Source organism: Myotis yumanensis, unplaced genomic scaffold (genome assembly GCF_028538775.1).
Source record: "Myotis yumanensis isolate MYYU_CA2020_CCGP unplaced genomic scaffold, mMyoYum1.0.hap1 SCAF_2, whole genome shotgun sequence".
Taxonomy (NCBI): domain Eukaryota; kingdom Metazoa; phylum Chordata; class Mammalia; order Chiroptera; family Vespertilionidae; genus Myotis; species Myotis yumanensis.
Window position 1 is genome coordinate 178238929 of NW_027223753.1, and position 16068 is coordinate 178254996.

Genomic DNA, 16068 nt, shown 5'->3' on the forward strand with positions numbered 1-16068 from the left:
TGGGTGAAAGTTTCATGGCTAATATAATTCGAGCAGTCACAACCAACCAAAAGTTTCTGTGGGTACCCTTGTTAATTTTTCAGTGAGGTACCTGAAAAAGTACAAATTATGTACTTTCTGTTCAAGGTAAATTGAAACCATCTTTGAATGTGTGTGTGTATGTGTGTGTGTGTGTGTGTAATATGCCTCTTTTTTCTCTGTCTTGTTCCCATAACTTCATATATATATATTGTAATTTGAATTGTAAATGTGTCAAAAACTAAAGAAAAAAGCATACCTTATGAGTAAAAGTGAACTGCATCAAGGGCAATACTGATTTATACAGCTCTAAAACTTTCTAAGTCTTAAAATTTTTTATTTCTTAACCTCACAGCGGGTAGTATAGAGTCTTTTACAGTGACTACTGAGTAAGGCATGAAAATAAACTTGTTACTCAATAAAGTGTAACAGTTTTTTTTAATTGCATATACTTATACCAACAAATACATTGAAAAAAGCATATGAAAAAATTGTCACTTGTTTTATTTGATGCCTTATTCCAAAAAAAAATACCTGAAATTATTTATGAAGCAATGTCAGTAAAAATGATATGGCTAAGGAAAACATTGCCATAAGTGCCTTGCTAGGGATTTCATTACCCATGATTTGGTTTTGAGCTTCCTAGAAGGTCAGCACAAAAGGAAACTTGAGCTATGAGTCACAGTGTCAATTATATGAAAGCAAAGCAATTTGCTACAATGTAGGAATTTCTTTTGTTGTGTTTTATTTTCCCCAACAGAAACTCATTTGCGTAAGTAGATATAAGTTTAATTATATAGGCTGATTTTTCCTTTTATTACCTAAAATGCTATGGTTACCTGCTTGGTAATAAGTCTTTATATTGAGAATCAACCCATTCAATCCCTGGTGCCACAGAGGTGCCTATGACTTAATAGGCATTTCAAAAAGCAATCTAATTTGGCGTAATAGTTAATGACCTGAAATCTTATGATGAGCAAAACACAGGGAAGTAGGAGAGGCTCACAGTAGGAAGGGTATCAATCTAAAATCTGTAACTGTGGTTTTATACCTAACACCAGTGCTTATTACTAGTTTTATCACCAAAAACAAACAAACATACAAACAAAAAACCTTTCTTAGCCTGTATTTTTTCATCTGAAAATTTTTATTTTAAAATAAATCACATTTAATCTTTCTAGCTGTGAGAATCTGAGTTTGCAATTATACTCTGGAATCAGACAAACAAGATGGGTTCTCTTGAAACAGAAGAATAACATTCAGGATGACAGTGTGTGCCAGAGTGTCAGAAAAAAAAGACAACAATGATTCATTAAATTTATTAATGTATTCATTCTGTCACATTTTAAAATACCTAACATTGGTGTAAAGATTCCAAACAATTTTTCTTATATTGCAACTCTTCACATCTGTTCTAAGTGTTATCAACTGATAAACTATACTGGTGCATACAGCTGGAAAATTAAACTTTTCAAATAGACCTATCACAAGGCCAACACACTCTTGGTTTCCTTTATCTTACCATACATCTTTTTTAAATTGGAAAAAATAAAAACATAAAAAGGAAAGAATTAGTTCAGAAAATATTTTCAGGCTTTCAGCTAAGTAAAGGACCCATCCAATAGTTAGAAGATAAATTAAAGAAAATGTCTACACTTCCAAACATCAATTTTTATATCAATAAGTTTACAACATTATTTTTCTGATTATATAAGAAATATGTGTTCATTGTATAAGTCATGGACAACAGTGTGGTGATTCTGGGAAGAGTGTGGAGGCGGAAGAGGGCATAGATGGGATAAATGGTGATGAATAAAATAAAATAAAAAATACTTCAACAAGCAATTATTTTTAAAAAGTGTAAATAAAATAAAAATGACCCATAACTACACCTTCTAGGAAAAAAAATCACAACTACTATTTTGGTGAATTTTCCTTTAGCACTTTTGCTATGTATTTAAGTATGATAACATAAAACATTGACTTTACTGTGTTTCACAAACTATGCTAAATATTTTACATGCTATTTTTCACTTAACCTCATGAGTATCTATATGTTATTATTTAGTATTTAGCATATATATGTGCATATATATACACATATATACACACAGATATATACTAAACTTTATAATATTCCATATATACCATTTTAAATCCTTGAAGCTTGAGGCCATTTTCAGCCATAGGCACATTAAGTAAGCAGAGAAAGCTTGTCTATATAAGAAAACAAGAGAGTGGAGGAAATGACAGAGAGGAGTGGAAGGGAGAAAGGACACCCTGTGTCCAGGGAGAGAGTGGGACAGGAAGTAGTTGCCAGAGGCATCCCCAGTTGCAGGGAGATCTTGCTATCTTTCCTCCAAATGGATTCCAAAACCCTTCTCTGTATCTTTCTTCTAAGCATACTTACCACTTAAGCTAATTTGAGTAAGCTTCTGTTCTGAAGACACCGTGTCAGTGTGTATTAATAGTGACTAACTTGATATGTGAAAGACATCATTTCAAACGTTTTATGTTCATTTTTTATTTGATGTTTTTTAAACTTCATATCAACCGTAAGAGGCAAGTATTGTTATGTTAATTTTGCACGTGTGCATACTGAAGCTTAAGGCAGTTAAACAAAAGGAATGGCAGGTTTACTGCCCCTGCCTCTCCCCCGCCCCCACCTTTGTCACCTCCTCAATCCCTGCTAAAATGACAGAAAGGGGAGTTTTTAAAGGCTTATACTCACCAGAACTAAGAGCATAAGAGCAGTATAAAGCAGATGGACAAGTGCACTTGAATAAATCTAAGAAAGCTGAATTCTAAACTGGAAGTGAGAAAACTTGAAAACCAACTCATTCTGCCTTTTGTAACTGACCCCAAAACTCAGAGGAGACACCAAAAAGTGGAGAAGATGGGGCTAAAAACTGGAGAAATGGTTGATAGTACTGAAGCAGCAATTCCGCCCCAGATCTGGAATCTTGCTCCCATATGGAAGTACCTGCTCCTCTAACCCAGCCCCTCACCCCTCTCAAGCAAGATCCTGGAGCTTTAATCCCTGGAGAGGGTAAAATAGTGCCCCTCAAATGGGAGGCACCAGTGCATTTAAGGTGTGGGTGCTGTGTCAAAAGCAGTGGAATCAGAAAGCATGTGTATACTGAGGCTCTCTTCACTAACTTGCCTTCCAAAATGCTGACAGCCAGAGTCTTCTCATTCAAGCAGGAGACTGAAGCACTTGTCTCTGAGGAATCAGCCTCGCCTAAGAGAAAAACTGAAAGACAGTGACATCAAGAATTCCCCGATGACAGAGTGCAGCCGTTTCACTGCACAGATGCTCCACCCACCTGTGCAAAGTTCTAACATAAATAGCCTATGATCATCAAATAGCACACAGGTAAATTACAAAATAAATAGAAAATAAAAATAGCAGCTTGGATTAAACTTTTTAAAAAACTCAAAATATTCCCATTGATGTGAATACGAATAGTATAGGAGATATAGTCATGAGCTAATAAACCTATGGAGGGGGAGGACCATAATACTCTAAAGAAGAACATTCAGAGAACACAGAGAAGAGCTTTAGGGTATTAAAATATAATAGCAGAAATACAAATTCAATAGAAATTTTGGAAGATTAAGTTGAGGATAGCTTATAGAGAATAGAGCAAAAAGGCAAAGCTTTGGAAAATAGGACAGGAAGAGAATAGGAAAGTTGGGGGGACCAGTCCATGAAATTTAGAAACAGAATAGAGAAAAGTGAAAGGGAGGAAACTAATATAGAAATAATGCAAGAACCTTCTCCAGAATCGAAGTACATTTCCAGATTGAAACAATAATGAATGAGGAGAGACCCACCACAAGACACAATGTTGTGAAATTTCAGGATACTGAATACAAATAATGAAAAATAACAAAAGTATTCAAATTATAAGTTTATGCTTGATTGAAAAGGACATTAATCCATTTTCTGGTAAAGTATGCAGGTTAAGAGCACCAGCTCTTCAGCCAGCTCACAGGATTCTAATCTCAGACTCTCTCCTTACCAGCCCTGTAACTCTGAGAAAGTTCCTGCCACACTCTCAGCTTCTTTATAAACTCAATAAAATAATCTCTCACACCAGCACTAGAGGAGAGCACCTCTCTCAACAAACTCTCACCAGCATAAGTATTGATTATCTATCAGTGTTGCAGTTTAGTATAAAGAAGACATAATTTTATTGCTTTATCAAAGGAAAAATTAGTTTTTGTTTATATGAATAGCAGCCTAAAGGTCAGCGAATTTCAGCAACTTCCTAAAGGCATAGCATAGGAGTTTGTCACCAATATCCACCTTTGGGGCTCTTGCCTTTGAAAGAAAACATATTGTCACACAAGTTATGTGATACAAACTTTATTATATTTGGTGTCATAAAAGTAAGCTTTATATTGAGCTGAGGGAAATTAAAGATCTTGAACTTTAAACACAGCCTTTCATTTTAGATGCAATTGTGTATTTTATGACTAACTTAAATTTACACAATGTTTCTCTCCTAAAACATATATTCAGTGTTCATCTAAAAAACATTGTGTAGCCTGGCTGGTGTGGCTCATTGGTTGAGCATTGACTTATGAACCAGGAGGTCACGGTTTGATTCCCGATCAGGGCACATGCCTGGGTTGTGGGCTTGATGCCCAGTATGAAGTGTGCAGGAGGCAGCTGATCAATAATTCTCTCTCATCATTGATGTTTCTATCTCTCTCCCTCTCCCTTCCTCTCTGAAATCAATCCTATATAATAAAGAGGGACTATGCAAATTGACACAAAGATGGCGGCGCCCACAGTGGAGGCTGAGTTCCCCTAATGAGCCTTAACAAGTCCCATGGGGCTTAACAGGGGACTTCAGGCCGTACCCCCCACCCTGGCGCCAGGCCGGGGGACCTCAGGCCGTGCTCCCCGCCCAGCAGGGCTTGACAAGGGTGGGACCAGCCAGGTCGGGATCTAGCCCAATGCAGGGAGTGGGGGAGGGGGTGTCGGCCGAGTCTGGGTCTCCCGCAATTTTTAGGCACATGTGGGTGGGTGGGGACTTGACTCTGGGTCCCATGGTGCACCCCAGATTCTGACAGAAGGAAGATTTTCATATACATTTTACTAATTTTTTTTCATCTCTGACACTTCTATTATAGTGAAAGGGCAAATAGCAATATTAAAAGATTTCCTCTAATTAATCCCCTTTTAACATGCATGGATTTTGTGCACCGGTCCACTAGTACAAATATAAAAGAAACAAACAAACATTAAGTGTATACAGTGTACTTGAATGTACTGGATGCTGGGACACAATGGTAAACAAAGCAGTTCCTACCCTCAGAACTCAATCGTTGTGTAGGATTTACATGACAGCCTTAGAAACTCCAGATAATCTCAGTAATTGAAGGAGAAAATTATTTCTGCACATAAAAATGTCTCTGTAGTATGATAATTGGGGTGACTAACTCAACTTCCTGATTGCGAGCCAAGAGCCCAGTCTACTTAGAAATCACTGCACATCAGAATATTGAAACTGATCATGTTCAAGGGTGTCATATGATTACAGTTAAACATATGACATGCACATGTGATTCAGACACCAAGTGCTGTCTATTCTGTTTATGAAAATGGATAGAGAAGACTTTTATCCATTTAAAACATATATCATTTCCCCAAACTCTCTTTTTTCTTTATACATTCTCTGTAACTTAGTTTTTTGTCAGAAGAGAGATTTGATCCTACTTCAACCAATAGTGTTACCTGGTTGTTTGTGTCTTTGAATTGCATTGTCAGTGACACTTCAAAGAACAACTAGATGTGGGACCTGACACATACTTTGAAACGTCAATCTTGAATTTCATCTTCATGGTAAGAAGGCAAATCCGGACAGGATTTTTACCCACCAGACATAGACCATCCATTGTTCTGCTCCTCAACCTCAATGACAGTTTCTCATTTGTCCAGAAGCTGTTTCTATGACAGAAACATGCTTTCTCTTTCTTAAGCAAATCTGGAATTATCATTTAAAAAAACAACAAAAAAAATCAGCTTAGAAGCTGGATCCCAGCCCCAAGAAAAGCAGATCATGTCACTCTCATCGTCTCCTCTCCCCTCACAGTGCTCCAGGGACTTGGTTTGTTTTTTGAAAACTGGCTTAGTGATTAGAATGGAGCCAAGGTGTGATGGTAGAAAGACAGATTAGTAGTTAGGTCATGTCAGAACAAGAATTGGATAGTGTTATAAGCATCAAGGAGCATAACTCAGTTCCCATGCTGGTGAGTAGCAAGTTTGAGGAATCATCAAGAGGCTACGCCTCTTAACATGCTTCAGTGAAACAATTCAGATATATCCTTCCATTTTTCTAACCATTTTCCTATTCTTACTCTTCTTTTTCTGTAGTACTGAATAAAAAATCCTATATAATAAAAGCCTAATATGCTAAGTGTCCAGTCGTCCGTTCAACCAATCAAAGTGTAATATGCACTTAGATGATATACTAAGGCCGCTCAACTGCTCCCTATGACATGCACTGACCACCAGAGGGCAGACAGTCAACCGATCAACCAGTCGCTATGATGTGCACCGACCACCAGGGGGCAGACACTATGATCGGTAGGTTAGCTTGCCACTGGGGTTTGGCCAATCAGGACTTTGGAGATGGGCCAGACATGCCCTGGAGCCCTCCTGCAGTCCCTCCCTGGCTGGCCAACCTCACGCACCCCTCCCTGGCCCCGATTGTGCAATGGTGGGGTCCCTCAGCCTGGCCTGCGCCCTCTTGCAATCCGGACTCTTCAGGAGATATTGGAGAGCCAGTTTCGGCCTGATCCCATGGGCATAAAAGGCTAATATGCAAATCGACCGAACAGCGGAATGACTGGTCGGTATCATGTGCACTGACCTCAATGCAGGAGCTGCCCCCTGGTTGTCAGTGCACTCCCACAGGGAGAGCGCTGCTCAGCCAGAAGCCGGGCTCACAGCTGGCGAGTGCAGCGGCAGTGGCGGGAGACTCTCCCACCTCTGGAGCAGTCGGACACCACCCAAGGGCTCCCGGACTGTGAGAGAGTTTTAGATTTCCCATCTAAAAGTTTTATAAATCAGATGATATGATTATCAATCTTGATGCCATTTAATAACTATATCAACTTGGGCTCAAACTCTTTAAACTGTAAAAAGAGGAAACATAAGTCTCTACTCCTAAGCATGGGCTGTGCACAGTGACCTCTTCCAATGACTACAGTACATGAAGGAGGGAAACAAGTAACTTCATAGTGGTGAAATCTAAGCCCTCTCCAAGTTTAACATCAGCACTGATGAATCGTGTTGATAGCATATTCTCTTGATATCATGTGACGGCAATGGCACTTTTCTGCTGTGGTTTTCCTCCCCTAAAATCCATAGCCCTAATCTAATTATCAGAAAAACCTAAACTGAAGAACATTGTACAAAATATTCCAAGCAATACTCTCAAGAAAGGGTAAATGGCAATAAATGGCATCTACCTTTTCTTGTAAAGATCACATATCCTATCTAATAAAAGAGTAATATGCAAATTAACCACCACTCCATCACTCCATCACAAAGATGGTGGTGGCCATGGAGCTGGAGCAAGCAGGAGGGTTGGGTTGCCCCCGGTGATGGAGGAAGCCAAGCTTCCTGCCTGCCCTGGCCAGCCCTGAGCTCCGCTCAAGGCTACAAAGTTTCAATTATAGAAGATAAATAAATCACAGGAAAAAAAAGAAAGAAAAAAAGGAGTCTGGGAGCTTGGGTCACCAGGGGAGCATGGCCAGCCTGAAAACGTCCCTCAGCCCCTCACCCAGGCTGGCCAGGCACCCCAGTAGGGACCCCCCACTCTGAAGGGGGTGTGACCAGCCTGAAAACAGCCCTCAGCCCTTCACCAAAGCTGGCCAGGCACCCCAGCGGGGACCCCTACCCTGATCTGGGACACCCTTCAGGGAAAACCAGCTGGCCCCACCCGTGCACCAGGCCTCTATCTACACTAATAAAAGAGAAACATGGTAATTAGCGTACGACCGCTACCCTTCCCATTGGCTAATCAGCATATCCTTATGCAAATTAACTGTCAGCCAAGATGGCGGCTGGCAGCCAGGCAGCTGGAAGTGAACATGAGGCTTGCTTGCTCCAGTGACTGCAGACTCCAACGTTTCCCCGCCTGACTTGACTACTTGCCGGTCTCTGAGCTGCAACTCTAAGCAACTATGTACTATGTTGCAAATAAGAAGCTAAACAAAACCTCAGAAACTGGCTTTCAGTCAGCCAGGTTCAGCCAGCCGGACCGCAACATTGTATCAAATACAGAAGGAAAAACAAAGGCCAGAAACCGGCTTTCAGCAGCCGAGGCCTCAGAGCTAAAGCTGGCCCAGAATAAAAAGAAAAAAAGGAGCGGTTAGGAGCTTCAGTCAACTGCTAGCCTGAAAGCAGCCCTCAGCCCCTCACCCAGACTGGCCAGGCACCCCAGTGGGGACCCCCACCCTGAAGGGTGTGTGACCAGCTGCAAACAGCCATCATCACCTCATCCAGGCTGGCCAGGCACCCCAGTGGGGACCCGCACCCTGATCCAGGACACCCTTCAGGGCAAACCAGCCGGCCCTCACCCGTGCACCAGGCCTCTATCTTATATAGTAAAAGGGTAATATGCCTCCCAGCACCGGGATCAGCGGAGTCGCAAGGCCTCCTGGCACCAGATCAGCGTGACAGGGGGCAGCGCCCAAACCCCCTGATCACCCTGCGGCTCTGTGTGTGACAGGGTGCGGTGCCCCAACCCCCCTGCACACACACACACAGGCCCTGCTCTGTGTGTGACAGGGTAGAGCCATAACCTCCCCATCGGCCCTGCCCTGAGTGTGAGAGTGGCGGCGCCCCAACCCCCTGATTGGCCCTGCTCTGTGGGTGATAGAGGGTGGCGCCCCAACCCCCTGATCCGCCCTGCTCTGTGTGTGACAGGGTGCGGCGCCCCAACCCCCCCTGCCCTCCCGCCCCACAGGCCCTGCTCTGTGTGTGACAGGGTAGAGCCATAACCTCCCCATAGGCCCTGCCCTGAGTGTGACAGTGGCGGTGCCCCAACCCCCTGATCGGCCCTGCTCTGTGGGTGATAGAGGGCTGTGCCCCAACCCCCTGATCCGCCCTGCTGTGTGTGTGACAGGGGGCGGTGCCCTAACTCCCCTATCGGCCCTGCTCTGTGAGTGACAGGGGGGAGCTCCTCAACCCCCTAATGGGCCCTGCTCTGTGCATGACAGGGGGCAGCGCCCCAAACCCCTGATTGGCCCTGCAGGGTACGGAGCCCCAACCCCCCTGATGGGCCCTGCTCTGTACGTCACAGGGGGTGGCACCGCAACCTCCCCATCGACCCTGCCTTGTGTGTGATAGGGGGCGGTGCCCCAACCCCCCAATCAGCCCTACCCTCAGCGTGAGTGAGGGTGGCATCGAAACCTCCCAATCCGCCCTGCTTTGTGCATGATGGGGCGGCGCCCCAACTCCCCAATCAGCCCTGCTCTGAGCCCGACCAGGGGCTGCACCTAGGGATTGGGCCTGCCCTCTGCCACCCGAGAGCAGGCCTAAGCCAGCAGGTCATTATCTCCCCGGGGTCCCAGACTGCGAGAGGGCACAGGCCTGGCTGAGGGACCCCCCCTTCCCCCCCAAGTGCACAAATTTTTGTGCACTGGGCCTCTAGTCCTATATAATAAAAATGTAATATGCAAATTGACCCTAACAGCAGAACAACTGGGAATGACTGGTCACTATGACACACACTGACCACCAGGGGGCAGATGCTCAATGCAGGAGCTGCCCTCTGGTGGTCAGTGCGCTCCCACAGGGGGAGCTCTACTCAGCCACAAGCCTGGCTGATGGCTGCCAGCACAGTGGTGGTGATGGGAGCCTCTCCCACCTCCTCAGCAGCGCTAAGGATGTCTAACTGCAGCTTAGGCCTGCTCCCTGCTGGCAAGTGGACATCCCCTGAGGGCTCCTGGGCTGCCAGAGGGATGTTTTATTGCCAGCTTAGGCCCGATCCCCTGAGGAGCAGGTGGACATCCCCCAAGGGAGACTGCGAGAGGGCACAGGCCAGGCTGAGGGACACCCCGAGTGCAGAAATTTTTGTGCACCGGGCCTCTATTGTTAAATAATTATATATTGTTTAAACTATATATTCCCAGCCCACTGACATCAGGGTTGGCCATGTTGACTTGACAAAAGAAATGTGAGCAGAGATGACGTGTGCCTCTGAGCTTGTGATTTTGCTGTGCTGTTTTCCCTCTGAAACCTCCATTATGGCCTCTCCGTCAGTCAGCCTGAAACCTACATGAATGCAATGAAGTGCCCAGTGTCAGCTGACCTGTAATGGACATGCAGCATGAGAGAGAAATAAATGCTATTGTTATGAGCTACCAGGTGTTGGAGTCATCTTATGCCAACCGAACTGAGCTTATGCTGAGGACCCAGCTCTAATCAAGTCATGAGGTTCCCACTTTTCCCTTTTGTTTCTCTCGCCTTCTCCTACTTCCTCCAGGTCCCCTCCTCTTTTCTTCCCCCTCTTCTTCTACCTATGTCTCCTCAGGTGATACTGATTTATGAGCTTCTTCTTTCTCTAATAATTGTGCTTAGACTTCAGCATTCCAGTTTTTCTTCTTAACTTTGCTCTTCACTATGTCCATCACTTTCACTTTTCTGGTGTTTCCAGCCAGAGGCACCAGTGAATGGCGGGGGCTCAAATAAAATTCTTCTGCTGCTCATCTTTCTTGCCCTTTATTCCCCCCACATCACCGCCCTGATGAAATCAGATTAAAATTAGCATCCAGAAACTCTTTGGATGGGAAAAGAAGCCACCACCTGGGAAATTAGGGGTGTTTCTTAAAGAGATTAAGAGCTAATTATAGGCATGTAAGTCTCATGTGTTGCTGTTTTTTTTTCTCTCTCTCTTTTAGCATCGGCAACCTCTTGAATCACCGCCCAGTTGCCAGCTGCAGGTCCTAGCTCCAAAGTAAGTCTGGGCAATCCTGAAAGTCTAGCAGACTAATCCAACCTTCATGTTCACCCAGGACTTACTTAAGCATCCAAAATTACTTAACACATGGATTCCCTCATCCTGAGGTATCTGAACCTGGTAAATGATGTAAAGGGCAGACGGGGGCAGAAAGAGCTCCTCTTAATCATGCCCAATTTAAATTTTACATGAATGCAACTTATATGGGTAAATAGTGTCATTCAATTTACCAACCTTCACACAATCAAACTATAATCAACCACCTTTGCAGGAAGCAAATGTGCACAGCCCAAGCCAGAAGAATCTCTGGAGGGGTGGTCCTGTTGGACAGTAGTGAAAGGAGCTGGTTTTCTGAAGTCAGACACAGTGTACATCAGTTTCAAGTCTGAGTCCATTGACACAGAAAGCGAGTACTGCTCACTGCCATCAGGTAAGCACACACACTTGTTTCTAGTCCGGGAAAGTGATTGAGGGATTTGATTTTCTTCTGAATTTCAATCTTAGATTTTATATTGTCCTCTATGGAGCCCATTTATCTTTCTCATCTGAAGATATAGGGTATGTCTGCCCGGGTGGGTTTTCTGGGCATCTAGAAGCAAAATTTGAGGAGAAAATCAGTTTGCAAGATAGTTGGTTGCTCAGGAGTAACCCATGTAGTTCCTCCAGGGAAAGTCCTGTCTGCACAGTTGAACTGGGAGTTTAAAGGAGTCTGCCGCGTGGGGGTGAGGATGGGTGGGTGGGGAGAGGAAAGGGGGGTTACGGTGGAAGGAGTAACATCATAGGGTTTTCGGAAAATGCAAAGGTTCTAGAAAAGAACCTGCTCTAGGATACACTTTTCTGGTTCAGAACTTAAATTCATAGTTCAAGAAAGACAGAAAATTGTCCAGTTTTTCTTGTTTTGTTTTGTTGTTGTTGTTGTTTTGCCACAGTTTCCAACTAGACAAAATTAGGGTAAAGCTGATTCCAAATCCTACTAAGACCTGATGGTAATTGGAATTCTATAGTTCTAGAAAGCTGATTGGGCAATTTTCACAACATACAGTAGTACCTCCCCTTATCCTCGGGAATGTGTTCCAAGACCCCCAGTGGATGCTTTAGGCCACATAGTACTAAACCCTATCTATACTTTGTTTTTTTCTTCTGTACATACTTACCTATAATAAAGTTTAATTTATGAATTAGGCACAGTAAGATATCAATAACAACAATAATAAAATAGAACAATTATAACAACATACTGTGATAAAAGTTATGTGAATGTGGTCTCTCTCTCTCAAAATACCCCATTGTACTGTGCTCAGCACTTTTCAGCTTCTCTTTGGCATATCCAAACTGCCAGCAGCACACCTCTTGAGCTTTTGGGCCATTATGAAGTAAAATACAAGTTACTTGAACACAAGCACTTGTAGCTACCGTGACATTTGATCTGATAACCAAGTTGGCTATTAAGTGGCTAACAGAGAGGTAGAGTGTACAATGTGGATACCCTGGACAAAGGGATGATTCATGTCTCAGTTGGGATGAAGTGGGCTGGCTAGAGATTTTATCACAATACTCTGAATAGTGTGCAATTTAAAACTTATGAACTGTTTATTTCTGGAATTTTCCATTTAATATTTTTACAGTAGTTGTCTTCAAGTGACTGTAACCGTGGAAAGTAAAAGTATAGCTAAGGAGGGACTGCTGTATAAGAATCTCTATAGAATTTCTAGTGCTCTTCCTTTCCAGCTTAGAAAGAGGGAGAATAAAGGAGAGTGGTGGATGGGACAGTCCACCTAGGAAATATTTGTCTTACAGGTTTTGTTTAATTCAGCAAACTGGTTCTTAATTTTTCAGAGCTCACTATGGAAACCTTTGCTTGTCATTAAATTCCTATCTTTTTCTGTTCCTTGCTCAGTTGTTTTTGCTTGTGTGCGTGTTTTTAGAATACTTTATTATCTACTTTAAATATTATTTTAAAAGTTTCTTTATGGGAGCAAGAGCCATTTTTGCTAAATACTTTATACCCTTTTCATGCTTATAAAACTGTCTTGATAAGGATTTTAAAAATATATTCTTGACTATGACTTATACTTTCTCCTGGAAGGTAAAACAGGGGAGTCCTGTATTAAATATTCTGGTCACCACATACAATTGCTAGGAAGAAAAAAATCAATAGAAACAATTAAAAGTGTGTCAAGCATAATAAAAAGAACAATTACCAATCAAACAGATGGTTATCATCTTGACAGTTTGAGATACAAGGTAATCCCAGAAAGTACAGCATTTGAATTCATGAGAAAAAGGAATGCACTGTTTTTTTTCAAAAATACATATCTTTTTTATTAATTTCAGAGAGGAAGGGAGAGGGAGAAAGAGATAAAAACATCAATGATGAGAAAGAATCATTGATCAGCTGCCTCCTGCATGCCTCACACTGGGAATTGAGCCCATAACCTGGGCATGTGCCCTGACGTGGAATCAAACTGTGACCTCCTGGTTCATTGGTTGACATGCAACTGCTGAGCCATGCCAGCAGGCCCCAATAGTGGTTATTTTTTGGTTTTACTTTTTTGTACATAATGTTTCAGTTTCTTTCTTTTCCTTCTTATTTGTGCAGCCGAGTTGGCTTATCTTCCTGTGCATCCAATTTTATCATAATTGCTATTTTCAAAGCCTTCATCACATGATAAATTAACTCATTGATGTATTAGATTCATATTTGACAGCAAGCCATACCCAGGAACTATTCTTATATTCCTTTATTATAGCTCATTTTTTATCAATGGAAGTAAGCATTTTTCACTAAAGTAACGTTGGCTTCTAAGGATTTTTTTTTTTACATTTAAGAGAAACTCTTTGAATGTTATTATTATCATTTGATTATAACTGCTACTTCTCGTGCAATTTTATTTTTATAAATAAATTGCCTGAGATGATGACTTTGGCTTCCCAGGAACCACTTATGCTTACTTTCTGGTTTTTGTTAAATCAGCAAACAAGTGACTCTAAGTTATCAAGGTATTATTACATTAAATATGAAATGGAATTTTAAAAAATGTATGTTAGTGGATACTATCTGAATTCCTCTTAGGGAAAAAATGGTTTTTAAAACTGCCTATGTACTAGTAGTGTGAAGATGAGGACTAAGGATTACAGTTTAGAAGGAAATATAGGGAAGTATTAGCTAAACTATTCAGCATGGAAAGTTATCACTGATTTGGGGGTTTCAGTAAGGAAGAGAAAATAAGAGAGGGATTAGTCAGACAGAAGTGCTCGAATTATGTGGCAGACCACTGGGGCCTGAAGAGAACTAGTTGGTGATAATTCCTGCTCACTGGCCATTGAAGGAGTTTTAGGAAAAGGATGATCAAATATTCAGTTTTAAAATGTCTACCATGCTCTCCCCTCTGCCATTACCTTAAAACTTCAAAAAAGTCATGTAGACAAATAATTGACATCATTTTGGAGAAATCAAGGAGTAGTCTTGCTCCTCCCTGTTTTGTGTGAGATGAAGGAAAAAGAATAATCCCTGGGAACGGGATAACAATAAGAACAGGAAAAGCTTCTGCACAGCAAAAGGAACCATCAACAAAATGAAAAGGTAGCCCACTGTGTGGGAGAACGTACAGTATTTGCCAATGAAACATGTGATAAGGGGTTAATATCCAAAATGTATAAGGAACTCATACAGCTTAACAAAAGGAAGACAAAAAATGCAATTAAAAAATGGGCAACGGACATAAATAGACACTTCTCCAAAGTGGACATACAAATGGCCAAGAGACATGAAAAAATGCTCAAAGTCATTAATCATCAGAGAGATGCAAATTAAAATGACTGAGGTATCACCTCATACCTGGTTACCATCAACAAATCAACAAATGACAAGTGCTGGAGAGGATGTGAAGAAAAGGGAACCCTCGTACACTGCTAATGGGAATGCAAACTAGAACAGTCACTATGGAAAAAGTATGGAGTTGCCTAAAAAAGATTATATATGGAACTGCCATTTGACCAAGTGATCCCACTTCTAGGAATATATACTAAGAAACCTGAAACACCAGTCAGAAAGAATATATGCACCCCTATGTTCATAGCAGCACAATTTACAATATCTAAGATCTGGAAACAGCCCAAATGCCCATCAGTAGATGAGTGGATAAAAAAAGCTGTGGTACATTTACATGATGAAATATTATACAGTAGTAAAAAAGAAGGATCTCTTACCCTTTGAGACAGCATGCAGGGACCTAGAGAGTATTATGCTAAGAGAAAGACAAGTATTGCATGACCTCACTCAGATATGGAATCTAAAAAACAAAATAAACAGATGAACAAAATAGATCCAGAGACATAGAAACATGGGGCAGACTGATGAATCTCAGAGGAAGGCTGGGGTGGCTGGTGGGTGGGAAAAGATTAACAAAAGAATTTATATGCATATATGCATAAGCCATTGACACAGACAGTAGTGTGAGGAAGGGCTGGGGAGGAGTAGGGCTAGAAGGGGTCAATGGGGGGAAAAAGGGGACATATGTAATACTTTCATCAATAAAGATAAATTTAAAAAAAGAATAGGAAATGAGAACTACTGGTATTCAGGAAAATACCAGTTAATAGATATCTCTCCAAAGGCAGGGTGGTGGGGAAAGGGAGTGGGTTTTCCACTTCCTGAAGTGTCAGAAGGGTTGAGCTGGTTCTATGTTGATTTCAAAAAACTGTGTTAATTAGGTTGACACTTGGGATAGATCTATAAATGATAAATGATATACCAAATCTATAAAATTATTTTGAAATTTTTGTACAAGATGGTGCTATCAATGCAAATATATTTTCTTTGCCAATTGATTGTCATATTTCTTAGGTTTTCATGTGTGGGTTTGCAGAATATCATTATCTTCATTTTCAAAATGTAGACACCAGGATGTGAAGAGGGTTAGAGATTTTCTGAAAGTTATCTGTAAATTAGAAGTGGAATGGAGCAGAATTCAAAATCCATGACTCAGGTTCAATTCATAATCTGTAAATGCTGTGGTGAGAATAATTAATGCCTTGGCACTTCACCGGCTGTGTGACACTGGGC